The sequence below is a fragment of the Anastrepha ludens genome, chromosome 2 (assembly GCF_028408465.1).
Source record: "Anastrepha ludens isolate Willacy chromosome 2, idAnaLude1.1, whole genome shotgun sequence".
NCBI lineage: Eukaryota > Metazoa > Arthropoda > Insecta > Diptera > Tephritidae > Anastrepha > Anastrepha ludens.
This window is the reverse complement of record NC_071498.1, coordinates 59,548,704-59,565,577: the sequence shown is the minus strand read 5'-3', so window position 1 is coordinate 59,565,577 and position 16,874 is coordinate 59,548,704.

The following is a 16,874-nucleotide window of genomic DNA, read 5'->3' as shown; positions in this document are numbered from 1 at the left end:
ATCGCAGACTACTATATATTGCAGAAGTTTTGTAATGCGTGAGTTAGAAAAAGCATTTAGAGGTTTTAAAGTTCGTCACAGGGAGCAAACCCGTCACCTACAACCGATATGCCACGGACAAATACCCTCAGCACTGACTATTGCGTACGCACATAAATACACCAAATTTGATACCAGCATATACCTACATACAGACATACACTGCCACTTTCTTGCTCACATTCCTATTTAAAAATTATAATATATTTTGTCTCAGTCAATGTTCACTGCGAACGCCCGCATATCGTCAGCGAGTGCCAATGCAGCAACAAACAAAAAAGATTTTCAACAGAAATATGACAAGGGCTCTTATCGGATGCACAGAAGGGCAAAGCGCGTCGATATTTGTTGTTGCATGCCCATTTTTGCGACTGTTCTCGGTTGCTGCTGGTGCAGGGCGCATAAAGTATAGAATTTGTTTGGGTGAAGTGCGACACTGATGACACAGCCGAAGTGAAAGAAATGCGACAAGTAAATTGATTTTGTATACACGCGTAAGCGGCCCGAATGGGTTGGCGCGTGATTGCCATTACGAATTCGGAGAGAACGCTGGTGCGAATCTCGGTGAAACACCAAAATGAAGAAAAAGTTTCTTCTAATAGCGGTCACCCCACGGCAGACAATGGCATGTCTCCAAGTGTATTTTTGCAATGAAAAAGTTCCTCATAAAAAAATGTCTGCCGTTCTGGGTCGGCTTAAAACTGTAGGTCCCCCCCATTTGTAAAACAACATCAAGACGCACATCACAACTAGGAGGCGGAGCTTAGCCAAACACACAAAAATTGTGTAAGCGTCAATTATGTATATCTATCTATGTATATAATCCTTCCAAGGTTCTAGTTTCTTAATATTTTTTTCACCTACCTGCGAATTTTCGACTAGTTCGGATAATTATTTCTATGAAAAATTACGAATTTTGCGATACCTTTTTTTTTTTAAAGCAACCATTTTCATAATAACTTTGAATAACTTTAAACTATATTATTGTTCCATTGTGTAAGTATCCATGGTTAAACTTCTACATCTGATTACTTGGCAAATGTCAAAGATGCAATGAAAAAGGTACCGTCTAGGAATTACTCACTCGTGGTCTCCATATTTTTGATATGGATATCTATTGGAACGAAATGGGTCAGTACATTAAGAGCCTTGCTAGGACACGATCTAATTGCACCGACCTTTGTTGCACAGGCTGATCTTTGTATTCTGCCAAGTAATTTAATATTATAATCGCTTTCAAGAGCTTTCCACCAAACTACCGATCCGTATGATAAAATTGGTCATATACCCGTTATACCGGTATAAAATATACTTAGTTGAAGACGCCATCTTCTTCCAAGCATAGCTTTGCAGCCATACAAAGCCATTTCTGCTTTGCTTACCCATTCTTCTATGATATATTTCTAGCTACGTTTACGCTGTAAGAAATTTTTTCCAATAATTAATTGTAGGGTAAAATTGGGTTCTTGGTATTAAGCGGTAAAAAGCACGAGTTCTGTTTTATATCGGTTCAAACATAAGCCACAGCCTGCGGCCCAAGAATTGAGCTCTCCTAGAGCCCTTTGAATGATCCCACTAATCGTGTTACGACGCAGTCCTGATACCATTACCACCGCTTGATCAGCATACGCCACCTCTTTTACTCCGCCTCTATTGAGTTTAATCTAGATTTTGGTTATCACACATAAGAAGTGCAGATAACACCTCTCCTTGTGGAGTTCCCCTATATACTCACTTAGTTATGTTGACATTTTCCATATCAGCTTTGATGAACCTTGTTCCAGCATATAGATAACCTAACTACTAATGCAATTTCCCACTCCTAAATTTATCAATGCCCGTAGGATGGCATCGGTACTAACGTTATTAAGGGCGCCTTCCATGTCTAGTAAAGCTGTCATGGTATACTGTTTGTTCACTAGAGATTCCTCCATTGTTCGGCTTACCTCGAGAAGCGCTGTCTGCGTAAGTTTGCCTTTGAGTTAAGCGTGTTATGCAGTTGATATACTAGACATCTCCAATGAGCTTCTTAAGTGTATATCCAAAAGCCTATCAAAAGTTTTTAAAAAGAAGGGCGAAGGACTGATCGATCTAAAATGATTTGATGACTCATATCCGCTCTTACCTACTTTTGGTATAAAGGCGACTTCCAACTATCTGGAATATAAGATTAAACAAGTTTTTAAAAGTTCCATTTTTAGGCATATCATACTAATATTATAAAGAGGAAAACTTTGTTTGTTTGTAATGAATAGGCTCAAAAACTACTGGACCGATTTTAAAAATTCTTTCACCATTCGAAAGCTACATCATCCACGAGTAACATGGATTATATTTTATTTTGGAAATAGGGCTCGAGATATAGGTCAAAACGTGGGCCCGGGTAACCTTCGGATGTGTATGTACAATATGGGTATCAAATGGAAGCTGTTGGTGAATGCTTTAGTTCAGAGCATTTCCATCCGCTCCGTGACTAGGGTCTCGAGATAGAGGCCAAAACGTGGACCCTAGAATGTGTTTGTACAATATAGATATCAAATGAAAGCTGTTGGTAAGTGCTTTAATACGGGGTAATTTTCATACCTATTGATGACTAGGGTCTCGAAATATATGCCAAAACGTGGACCCGCCGTGTCTTTGAACCGAATTAAACCAAACTTACACACATTGTTAAGTAGGTATTGAAGATGATTTCCGTATAGTTTGAATACCTATTGGTAGATAGGGTCTCGAGATATAGGTCAAAACGTGGACCCGGGTAACCTTCGGACGTGTATGTACAATATGGGTATCAAATGAAAGCTGTTGGTGAATGCCTTAGTACAGAGTATTTTTCATGCCGCTCCGTGATTGGGGTCTCGAGATATAGGTCAAAACGTGGACCCGGGTAACCTTTGGTTGTGTATGTACAATATGGGTATCAAATGAAAGCTGTTGATAAGTGCTTTAATACGGGGTAATTTTCATACCTATTGATGACTAGGGTCTCGAAATATATGCCAAAACGTGGACCCGCCGTGTCTTTGCACCGAATTAAACCAAACTTACGCACATTGTTGAGTAAGTATTGAAAATGGGTTTCGTAAAGTTTGGTTGTAATTCGGAGCACTCGCAACGGGTACAGCGTTCTTTTGAACCAGCCATAATGTCGCTTACTTTTTTAACCCAAGCGGAACTGAACTGTCAAATTGACAGTGTGAGTTACAATGTGTCAATATTTCTTTCTGATTTGGATGCCATAAGGAAAAAACGTAAGTGCAACATGTAAAAAATTGTTTGTGAATTTTTTTGGAGTGGATTTTGGAACAGTGAATAATTTCTTACGAAATTTGAGAATTTAATGTGAAATCCGAATGAAATTATGTGTTCGTGGAAAAAAAATTTTTTTTCGTTTTTTTTTTTTTGAAAATATAAATGGATAATGATTAAAAAATGCTTAATAAAACATATAAATTGAAACGACAAATTCATGGATGATCAGGAAATAAGACGATTGTTTATTCATATGCGTTGATTTGAAATTTAAAAACAATCTTCTTTTTTCCTGATTTTCAATTTATATTTTATATTTACTCAAAAACAAATAGAAAAACAAAAAATATTGTTTATGCCAAAGCGCTTGAATAAAGAATAAAGAAATAAATAACATGAAAATCATATATTTACTGTTCTAAACCATATCTATTCTATTTTAGTGTGCCCAACGAAGGGGGCCGGGTTTGCTAGTATTTTATAAAAGATTAATCTTTCGATATCAATGCTTAGGGTGCTTCCATGTTGGAGTTACGATAAAAGCGTAGATCTCAGTACTATTATAATAGTGAAACTGTGGAACAAATTCAGGCTAGCAAAAATTAGGTCCATTCTGAGAGTGGCGGGTGAAAATAGAGGCGAAATTAGAAGACCCGTATCGCGCCGTTTGTTTATGTTAGTTCGAAATTTTTTTTCGAAGTTTGCAGTCAAATGCCGATTTTCAGTATATTGTTTATATGGTTTTTTGGCTATAACTCGTAGACTAATTGATATTTTTTCAATCTGTAAAAGCCAAATTATTGCTAGAGACCTGTGCAACAATTACAATTTTTGAAAAAATTTATTTCGAAAATTTGTGTGGTACTTATCAGGCAAAATGTTGGAAAAATTATTTTTTTTCATGTTTTTTGAAAATATGTTCCACTAAACTAAGTGTTTTTTACTTTTTTTGTGGTCTATAATATGCTTCTCAGTTTCTTTATTGAATTTCATTTGAAAAAAAATTTTCTTAGTCGATAATTTGCGCTTTAGGCATACAGTCATAATACAAAACTTGCGTTTTTTGAGCTTAATATTAATTTATTTCTCATTTTTTATTTACCAATTTTGTTCAGTGTTGGTTTTGAAGAAACATAGAAAAAGAAAATATAAAAATATGGAAAAAAATATAATTTTGAAATGTTAATAATGAAAAGTTTTAAGTAGAAACTATAATTATAGTGGGAAAGTGAAGCAAATCGAAAAAATTACTGACACGGAGACGAACAATCATTACATACTTTAAGTACAATTTATCGTTTAATTAAAAAAGTAGACCCGCAAACTCTTTACAAACGCTAACAATGAAGAAAGACAGAAATTAATAGAGTCTCATAGTCTGTATCAAACTTTAAGGCTGCTTTCCGTCAAATTTTCAGAATACATCCGAACTAAAATGTAGAATTTTTATTATATATTATGTTTTTTTTTTGTAGAAGGTCGGGCACTCGAAATGTAACCCATTAAAAGAACCATTGATTTAGTTTGGAAAATTACTTTTATTCAATTCAAAGTAAAAAATGTGTAAAAATAATACAAAAATAATAATCAATTTTCTTTTGCTCGATATGACCACCTTTTGCCTTGCCTATGGCCTTGAGATGGTACAGAAGCGAATTGCAAGCTGTCCAAATGTGACTTGCAGGTATTTTCTTTACTTTTCCGATAATATTTCGCATTTAACTTCACGTCAGTCTCGATGAAATCGATTGGAGAGCGCCCATCTGCGGATACATCGATCCAAACCATTACCTGTGGCGGGTGCTGCCTCCTGGTGGCCAATCGAGGACTTAAATTCTCGTATGAACGGTCGGTCAAATAAACCCTATCGTTATAGGAGTTTACGAATTGCTCAATCGGAAAAATTTCACGTCAGAAAACACAATGTTCGGAAATTTACCGCTTTCGGCCAAGCAAAACAACTCCTTCGAGAAATTCTACTCGACATTTATCAAAGCTAAAAATTTCTTTCTAAGTTTTTTATGTGTCTTATATTATTGCTTAATACAGTGAGTTACAAATCCGTTCCAGCAATGATTTTTATTTTTATTTCTGTATTTTTTATTCCCAGTTTTTTTCCTCTGATGCATGGAAAAAATTATAAAAAAAGTATACGGCAATTTTTTCTCACTTTACTTATTTTTCCACGAAGTCAAGAAAACATAATTTTAGACTGAGTACTAAAACTAAGAATAATGAAAACACGTACATGAATTTGAATTGAACTTGAAAAGGTCGAGCCAAGGAGCACCAGGAGATTTGGTGGCTCCTAAGACACTCAGGCTAAAGAGCCCATTCTATTTAAAGCTCTGGAAAGGGGGTAGATAGTCAAGGAGGGAGGGAAAAAAGTATCAGAGAAAGAGATAGGAAAGAGTAGAGACAGAGATAGAGATAGTTAGTCCTGTGAGAATTTTCCAGATTCTTTGGCAAATCTGTAAATATCCTCCAGTTTTAGAGAACGAATATTACTCATTCTCATGACATCGGAACCCAATACTCGTAGTCGGGCTCTAGCAAAGGCAGGACACTCACAGAGAAAGTGCTCAGTGCTATCCGCCTCCTCCAAGCACGACAGGCATACCGGGTCTTCGATGATTCCAATGGTGGTCATATGCTGACCCCATGGGTTGTGTCCAGTAATGATGCCGACCATCAACCGAATGTCTTTCCTTCTAAGTTTTAGTAGAAAGTTTGACAGTTTTTTGTTCAGACTTGTCACAAAACACTTTGCAGTTCTGCAGCGTTCTAGACCGGACCATCGCTCTTTATGTAGATTGCCTACATAATCGCTGATCCAATTCTTGATTCCAGCGGGACTTATTCCGATTATTGGCTCTGACCCCTGACGGGGCACCGCTGATTCACGGTTGGCCAATTCGTCGGCAATTTCGTTTCCTTGAACACCGGAGTGTCCCGGAACCCATATAAGTACAAGCCTGTTTTGTCTTGCGACAGAATTAAGCTTCTTCTTACATTCTTGAACAATCTTTGAGGTTTACTTCGCGTTCTCCAGGGCCTTCAATGCAGCCTGACTATCACTAAAGATTCAAATCTGTTTCCCGCTCCATCTAAACACGTACATAGTATAATTAGAAACTTAGGTTAGATTATGGCGGTAATCGGTCTGTACGACCAACTTACTTAGACCTTACAAGCCCATTCTGATACCATTGCGCGACACGGGAACCTCATTTATTTTCCTTCGTAAAACTTCGTGGAACTTTGTGGTTCTTATGAGCCGCAGGATTGGTCCATCCCCACACCAGATAGTTCCGTAAGAGAACTGAAGAAATATTTACCTAGAACACCTGCTCCAATTTTAGCTAACGCTGGACAATGGCTAAGGAAGTGCTTAACTGTTCCTTCCTCTTCCTCATTTTTTCACCTTCTGCAGTATTCATGAAAGAAAACTTCTAGCCTCAAGGAATGCCTGCTAAATAGCCAGTGACCGGTTATGGAAGCCACGAACTTCGAGATATTCTCTCTTGAAAGGTAAAGCAGTTCCTCTGTCTTTTTCTTGTTTATTTGCGGCCATAGTAGCTTGGCTGTTACGCATGTGTCTTCATCTCTCCATGACCTATTGGCCTTTAAGATAATGTTATTTTACATCATTAGTTTGCTCGTGGTCATAGGTACCCTAATGGTACTGCCATAACTAAGCAGTTGAAGAGTAATGCCTTTCCTGGCTAACTCATCGGCCTTAAAATTACCCTCAATATCTCTGTGCCCGTGAATCTAAATAAGGCTGACATTGAATGCGACTCTAAAAGGGCAATAACATTGCACATCTTCAAATTTTACAAAAATTCGTATTAAATGATGTTAAACTTTTAATAAATAAATTTTTTTGTTGTTTTTATAAATTCTGTATTCAGTATCCAACTTGATCAGAGCGACTGCAGCGAAAAGACTCGATGAACGATTTTCTTCGCTTTTATCGTTGGTTTTCGTTTACTCTGCTCCAGCATAAGCACAAGATACGGGGTACACATTTACACGTTGATTTTCTATTATCGCAGCTAAGCTGTGAGAGCTTCAGTATTAGCGCACTCTTATAGACCTTTTTTGATATGCATTCAGTGCACTTAGCTCTTACGAAATTCTCTACCTAAAGACTCATTCATTATTTGCTCCTCTCTTCGTAATTCGCTCTCTTATTCGTAATTCAATCCCACACACACTGATTTTAGGAGAAATAGGGAAAGCTCCTCACGCGGCATCGCAGTGGGCTATGAGCCTGAGTGTGTTCCACAGAACAGCCGCTTCAACCTAACCTAACCTACCTTACGAAGTTTAGCTCGAATTTAGTCTTAAATATTAACTATCAAGCCAAAATGAAAAGCAAACAAAAAAAAATTGACAATCATTGAATAATAACCAGAAAAAGTTAAACTTTAATGATAGAAGTAAAAAAAGATATTGTGAAATAATTATTATATAGAGGAGGTTGCTGAGCCCCTCAAAAATTGTGGTGGAGACCACATGATTTTCTGAGGTACTATTGCACCTCCGTGAGAAGCAGTTGCAGCTATTGAAGGAGATTCATCTTCTAAAAACTGCGAAACTATCACTAACTTCTGAAAGTTTAACCTGGAAGAAGTTAGTCTCTTCAAAATTTATATGTACTTGAGAATTGTTACAAATATTTCAAATATTTCACAACTAACAGAGATTCATAATGTCACAAAAAAATGCCCATGACTTTAAAGCCTATCTGGTATTCCCACAAAACTAATATGGCTATACAAGTTGGCGATGAGTGCCGTCAGAATTGGGAAAGACCTTTTCGAGCCATTTGAAACGCAAAAAAAGAGAAATTTTGTAGCAGAATTTATGTGCACTCATATAAGCACCGCTGCAATTCTTTATAGTATTTTTTATATGCAATCAGCCATCACTAGTTATCTTCATCGCACCAAGGAGCGACGTCAGTGATAAAGAATAGCAGATACAGCAACAATAACGGCCAGAGTAGCCACAGCAGAAGCGCTAAACTATTGTAACAAAATATGACAAAAATTATAATGTGCATGAAAACAAAATAACGAGAAAACTTATCTAAAGAATAACATAGAAAGTAGAGAGCGAAGGCAATAAAAATAAAAACGAATGTTCGAAACGATGACCACCCAAAACGAATGCGTCTTATCAGTTGCGTGCAAGTGCCACTACAAGCGGTCCCCTGGCACTTTTATGAATGAACAATCACACATACATGCATATGAAGGAATGTGCTATAAAATGTGTGGTATATAGCGTGTTGCATTAATTTCATAAACACTAAATAATAAATAAGTAATAATATAATAATATATAATAAAATAATAAAAAAATATCAAGTCTCAAGAAAACTTTTTCCATAACCTAATTTTTATTGAACTATTCGCTAGAAAATATTGGAAAAATAGAATAAAGAAAATAAATGCAAGCATGCAAACTAAATAATTTCACATCAACTAAAACTTGAATTTCACTCAAAGAATTACGGAGCCGCTGAGCACCGTTTTTTTGGAAACGCTAGATTATATTACTGAATGTTATAACCACCCAGGAATTTCATTTCTTTATTAAATTTTTATTAAAATTATAAAGTTTTATTTTATGATTTCGAAAAACACTTAAGTGAAATTTATATGTACTACCAATGGGACAGATTTTTTGTTTTAATTTTTTGTTTTTGGCCCAAGTACTAACGGCAAGCGATTTATTTATTTATTTATTCATTTAAAAACCCAAAAATGCATGTTTTTCTTAAGCACTATGCAAAACAGTTACTTAAATACCGATTGGTGGTCTCATAGACCAAGGGTATGAGTGGTCCAAGTCAAGTTATTTTTGTCACTTCACTGAATAAAAATAATTAAACATTTTTGCAAACTAAATATTTTGATTAAAATAAAGAATTTTTACAATTTGTATGCCGATTTGTTTTCCAAAAAAAAACAATTTTCTTCTCAAACCTCCAAAAGGTTAAACATTTTTTTTTTTTTTGTTGGTTTACCCAAAGAAAAAAATTATAACAATTAAAACTTTGTTATGCGCATTTAATTTTTTTTCTTTCTCTCAAGATTTACGCGCCATATCATTCATTCCATTGGACCACTCCAACTCTGCAGTGAACTAGAAACTCTCGGTAGTGTCCACTTGAATTCCACACAGAACTTAATTTATTTCACTTTCAATATTACAATTCATAACTAATCCAAAGCTGCTGGTAGCCTTTGATTGTGCCGCGCCGATTTCAAGAAAATTGGTATTATTTGTTGCCTTCTGCTCATTTGATTCGATGTTCGATTTCCAGGAACTCTCTGCTTAAGCTTTTAGTGCAGATGCAGAAATAAAGCTACTTTATTCGAATATTTGTGACTAGCATAGTGTCAATAAATTTGGGAAAGTAAAACCGAGGCGGCTATTTGCCTTAAAGCAGCATTCTACAAGCTTTCATTCCAAACAAATGTTATAAGAAATTGTACAGGAAACATTTTTTTCTAACCTTTCAAATACCTCTTAAAATACACAAAAGATACATAATATAAATTAAATTAATTTTTTGCCTCGAAAAATTAAGAGATTTAACGCATACCTCAAGAGACACCTTTAAGGGGTTATACGCAGTTATGAAGCAAATAAAAGACGGGTTGTCAAGGATTTATCCTGAAGAAACTTCAGAATATTTTAATTTGAAAATTTTTGGCGGTTATAAAAGCATCCTTCAAGAACGTAACAACATTTTTTATTTATGAAAATGTTGATTATAGAGCGCGCTGCAGGCGATTTTGGGAACCTCCTTTAAAAAAAGACGATTTACGGTGTACATCGTAACTCAGGATTGGATTATCTGAAATCAAAAAACCAAACAAATTTTGTTAATATATTAGATTATCTAGTAATTAATCGTTCGGCTAATCAAAATAGTGAATTTTCACAAAATGGCAGCTTTTAAAAGAAATGATTTCGATTTTTACGTTAAAATTTGGCCGTAAATTGATTATAAAATGGAAAATAAGTATCAGATTTACAAAAGGAACGATTAATTACTAGAAAATGTATCTTTAAAGATTGAGTTAAAATGGCTGACCGATCAAACAAGCCGTTTTCGAGATATCGTGTACACCGACTTGAAAAATGCCGTTTTGAAAAACACACGTTTAAAGTTTCAATACCGGTTGACACATACGAAAATTTTTTTTTTTTTAACTTACATGGTGTCATCTATTCCAGGGCCATATAATAAACCCTCCATTCCTTCAGCAGCCTCCAGCAATTCAATTTGGTGCTGTCTTCGAGCCATCCTTCCCTCTCGTGTCGCTTCGTGCGCTCTGGGCTCGGATATCATGACACGCTCGTTGTCCTCCTTTTGTACATATGCATGCGCATTGGGCCCCAAAGACAGTCCCATTGCATTCATATGGTACAAAAGTGAAATTAAGCCTTCATTAAAGATACCGGCGGCAATATTTGCAGCCATTTGAACAATTTTTGAGCCACTGGGAATGCTTTTCGGCGTAATTTTCCAGATAATCTGGTTATAACTCTCGTTATTATTTTGTGTAAAACCGCCTACACATCGTTCCAATAGTGTCTTGCTGCTGAGGTCTTCGTAAATTGGACGCACAGCTTCAGCAACATCCGTAGATAATGGCTGGTAATCTTGCTCAAATTTGGCCAGTTTGTCTCCTGCTGCTGCTCGCTGCCAAGAACACCATGACTCCGGCCCAACCGGGCACTGCTCGTGTTGTGGATTTGTGTCAGTTGAACAGTAATGCAAATACGTTGCCCATATTGCATTGCACATATCTTCAATAGATTCGCAATTTCTCCTAATTGCTAAACCGTAATAAACTGTCAGTTTGTCGATAGTTTTGCCTGTAAGTTTTCCTTTGCCACCAAGAACTTTGTTTTGGATTTTTTCAAAATCCCCGAGTAAGTTTTCGAATCACCATCGCCGATGTAATTTTTGTACACAACTCCGTATTTTTCTATCGAACACTTAAACATCTCGATTACTGCATCGACCTCCATTTTTCGCGAGGAACCGGAATGATTTGCACAGCAACTTTCTGTATGGCTTTCGTACCACTCATTATATTCTTCAGAACCCATTTTTTTCTCCATAATTCACACTGTTTGCAGTATGCACTTTTCACCGCAATGTCAATAATTTTTCCACTATAGTAACCAATCAATGATGAGACGCCATATAAAGAGGTATATCCTCGTTTTTTTCCACGTCCCATCACCAGATACAGTTAATTCTGTAGCATCGGCGTTGCCTTGATTATCACACGTGAGCTGTTTCTCTTGTGCGCAAGCCTGCTGAAAAAGTTTTTGGGTGACTGTTTCTATGCATCCGTGCATATTATTTATAAGCAAGTCATAAGTATTTTGAGTTATAAAAGCTGGCATGTCCATCAAACCACAAAACTTTTTAGCACCTTTTAATCCTAATCCAAGAACTCTCAGAACGTCTGTTTATTGCGTAAAAATGATTGACAAACGAACACGAATTTACAGAACGCGGAGCACAGTCATCACACAGCAAAATAATTTTAAACCCAAGTCCTCTTTCGCCACTAGTTGGAAACTTTATGTCTTTATTACAAGTTTTGCACTTTACATACTCAGAAATTGCTGCAAGCACTGTAATAAAGTTCAAAATTCTGTATTCTATCGAGGTGTTACGAGGCACTATATTTTTCTCCTGCATCTTGAATTTTTTCGCAGACGCGCTAAAGCTGCTTTCGTCCGTCTCAGTTTATTCGGATTAAAAACGTTTTTTCGTTTTTTATTTCTCGATTTGTGTGCATTTGTAACAGAACGTCGTTCTCTACTAACTTTCATATTAAATTATTATACTAATATATAATTCTGAATTATCTTAAAAATCCGAACGAAATATTTCAGAAAATACGAAAACTAATGCACGACTTCACTGCTTGCATTGGCTGTATATACTGACGAAACGTCTAAAAACTGTTGAATTTTGCTCTCAGGTACAAGGAAAACACTTTTATGCTCTTACACAATGTATAAGAATACAATACACAGGTATATAAAAGGAGCAACGGTCGAGATAAGCGGCCGCCGCTTGAGCCTCTGTCAACCTACCTTAAAACGTGCCGAGGCATCTCTACATATTTAGGTATAACTCCGAAAGTATTGCTTAGATCTTCTTCAAATTTCGTGCGTATACTTTTGAATATATGTACATTACAAAATGCAATAAAAAAAATCGATTTTGTTGAAAGTCATAACTGCGTATAACCCCTTAAGAGCAGCCGACTTCAATCTTCGATTAGACATACTCCTCTTTCTACATCTTCGTCAACAGACAGGCAATCTTCCCTTTCCTCCGATCACATAAAAGAGTAGTAAACGAGATAAAGAGTATAGTTGCCACCGAAATTTCGACCAAATATTTATGTACGTCACACAAAGTGTGTCACTGGCTCGTTACGACTATTAAATTGCCTGCTTAATATAAATCTGATAACTGAATTTGTTTGATACGCGTACAATATTCAATAATAACTATTTATCTCAGCTACATGTCAGCGTATTTTGAAATAGAGATAAGATGATAATGCAGAAAAAAAATCAATAACAAACACAAAATCGCGGAAGAGCGCCACAAACAACAGCAGTCACCGGGGCGTATGAGTAACAGCGAATGTCGAAATGTCGGAAACAGAATGCATTTGAGCCGAGATAACACGGCAATATGCCAATGTGGTTGTGAAACTGACAACAAGAGCCATAATGGAGAGCATAAAAAGCAAACAACAACAAAAGCAGCAATCCAATACACATACATTAAAAGAAAAAAAAAAACTACAAAATACTTATACACAACCACACGTAAGTCACCATATCAGACAACAACAAAGACGTAACAAAATTAAAATGCGGGCACGAAGCCAACTAAGCTGCCGAGTAATTGAAATAGTCAGTGCAATGGGGCGTATGACAGGCGGATATTGAAGTGGAGGAACGAGAATTAGAATGTTAGTAACATGAAGAAGAAGAAGAAGAAGAAAAGTGTGATTGCAATCGCACACAGCTGCAGGATAAGGCAAGGGCGAAGCAATTGGCAGCAAATAAAAGTGTTACAATGTTGGCGCATCTGAAGTGGAACAATTTAATTTGTGTCAGCAAAGAAAGCAGAGAGAGAGAGAGAGTGAGGGAAAGATTCATGCGCTGTCATTTTTATGCCTACTTTTAAATCCTTTTTCGTTTGGTAAACAATTTTTCTTTTTTTCATTTTGCCTCGCGAGTTTCTAGGCACAAGCGCGTTTCGAGCTAAAAAATTTATGCAGCAAAAATGAGTGAAGTAGCACGTAACTACCCATAAACAAACACCAGCCTGATGAGTGCTGAATGCGCTGTTAATTGAGTGGGAATATGCGAACGGTGGCAGACAGCAAAATGGACAGACTGGCGAATATCAACAAGTATTAATTAACAAACCAGCTTAACTAAGTTCAAAGGGGTAGCTTAGTTCAGAAATGTGAAATGTATGTAAGGGTAATTCATAGCGAAAAATGGGAGTAATTATTAAATTTTCCCTTTTTTTTTGGCTATAAACAATAACTTCAAGGCATCTTCCAAATTAGCATTCGAATTTCTTAAATAAGTTGAATTAGTTGCTCTAAGCACTAGCAATTCGTGCCTCTACACTTTATTCTTAAATACGCTGCGTCGGAAAAATATAAACACCTCACTATTTTTTTTTTTAACCCTTCTGTTACATTCAAAAAAATGTGCACATGTGATATTCGGGTCACGAAATGAGCTTACCTGTGTTTTTCTTAGATATCAGTATAAAAGTTTATAATTTTAATAGAAGTTTTTAAAATTCATTAGTTTTATTGATTATTAAGCTGTTATATATATATACATATTTAAAGACATTAGATACATTTTTTTTAATTTGAATGCTCCAAAGAATAGGTTTTTGAAACTGTAACCGTTGAACGATGTTGTGGACACACAGGTTTTTTGCAAACCGTGCAGCTTTCGTACGTTTTGCGACGAATTGAGCTAGGCAAACTGCACAGGTGGCTCGCTGACTTAGTTTTCTTTTTTCCGGAACAGTTCCTGCCGAAGTGCTTGGTTGCTCTGCGTCCGCTCTCATATTACGTACAATATCTACTGATGGTTGAGTTCTTGGTAGCGTTTTTCTGCGTTCAACTTCCCCATGAGCAAGGTCTAAGCCAAGATTTTCGAGGAAAAGTCTAAGTTTATATGTTTTTGCAGCATTTCACGAAGGATTAGTTTCTGTCCATAATACAAAGGCATTGAGATATCTACGATGTTTGCAAAAATTGCTACAGGCCAACGATTAGTTTGTCTCTTGCATGTATATGTTTCTACAAGATTCCAGATTTCGTAGAGTTGTAGAAATTGATGATATCTGGCAACTTGGTGCAAGGTACTTAAAACAGTCACCATCTTAAATTTTTTGGGTAGGATAACTGATCCATTATAGAAGTGTCGACTGCTTAGCACTGGTAGACTCCTTAACTCCACTTTAGTACCACAAACCGGTAAAAATCGTTTATTACTCCTTACGGTGCCTACCAAAGTAATTATTTTCTTCAATAACTCCAGTGCCAAATCCCGAGTAGTAAAAAAGTTGTCGGTTGTAATATTCCGCCCTTCATACCCACTAACGAGATCGAATACAACGCGCTGGCCTTGGTTCCGTTCTGGTGGAGCGGAAGCTGACTCCTTCCCTAAATACATTTGGAAATTAAAGCAAAATTTTGTACGCACAGCTACCCACGCTTTCATTCCATATTTGCTTGGTTTATTTGGCATGTAAACTAAAAAGGGGCATCTGCCCCTAAAAGGAATTAAACGCTTGTCTACTGTAATATTTTCGTATGGAACAAAAAGTAGCGGTCAATTAGCCACCCACTTCTCATACAAATCGCGAATTGGAGCAACTTTGTCGTTCATTTCTTGAGCCCTTCGATTGTCTCTGTCATCGAACCTCAAAACACGATTAATTTCAAGAAACCTGCCAAGTGACATTGTTGCACGGAATAATGGTCGGCCGTGCGCTTCTTCCCAGAGGCTTCGAATACTTTCTCCGTGTGAACGATATACTCCTGTAAAAAAATACATTTATGTCTTCATTTTAGCTATAAATACTGAAAATTACAATATATTGATTTAACTACCTGCTAAAATTAAAATACCCAAATATGCATCGAGTTCTATCTCATCTATTTTTTTATATCCAGCTCCAATTTTTAGTTGGTACGTAAAGCATTGATCGAATGATTACTTGATAGTAGAAATACGATGTACTGCATATGCAGGAACTCTCTATCTTCCGTGGATTATATTTTCTATTCTGGCCCTGCCACTATTGTGCCCAACTGGTTCCATTGACCACTCAATAGCTCTATCCTTGCAATAATACATAGGAACACTGCTTTCATTTTCCTATGCAGGTCCTATATCTTCATCGTTATCAGAATCTAAATATTCGTCAGAGGATCCTTCTGATTCAAATTGTTCCACTATACAATCTTCATCCCCATCTTCACTACACTCATCAAAATCCTCATCATTGTCAATAATATGCTCTATTTGGCTTTGAGTCAGACGATTTGGCCTCTAAACCAAATTTTCATAAATAAACACACCAATAATAACTAAATATTATAATAAAAATACTTACAGAAGCTTGGAATCTTTCCATTTTTATAAGAATTTAACAAATACAAGCTTTTGCAGCAAAAACCTAACCACAAAAAAGGCGCGAAATATACACTTTATATGTAAAACAGCTGATGGCCACCGAATGACCCGAAGGTGCGCTCACGTAACTTTTGATGTTACCACCTGTTTATTAAATCAAAATCATTTTTGTTATGCTTTTTCTATTGGATTTATGTCAATACACAAAGTCATGAAAGGAAATTGTGAAATGTTGTTAATATTATTGTAGCAGATATGATGAAATTCAACAAAAAAAGGTAATGAAATGACCGGAATGTAACAGAAGGGTTAAGAAACATAGTTCATACTGCAACAAAAATCATATAAAGTAAAATTTCAGCTTAACACAAAATTAAAAAAAATCAAAATTCCATCAAAACTTTCAACTTTCTAACCAGTTTTTTTTAATTAAATTGAAAAAGGCTTCAATTTTCAAACAAAGGAAATATCAAAATTTCATCAAAATTTTCAACTTTTTAACACGTTTTTTCACTTAAAGTTTAAAAAAAGTTTCAATTCTTTTTTTTCTAAAATTTTTAAAATATCAGCAAAATGTTCAGCTTTTCAATAGGAGTTGCTAGAATATTTCCGTGTATCCAGTTTTATAGCCTATTGAATTATAGTATAACAAAGTGCAATTCTCAACTGCCTACAAAATACGAGCGATTTTTGACAACTTTTTTCCGCTGAGCTGTCACGACTTTTCTTTCATATAAAGTACGTGCTTGTGCTTAATCAGGAAAAAAAGGCTAGATATTTTGTAGCCAATAGAATCTTGTACCTTATTGTTAAAGAATTCAAAGGGCTATACA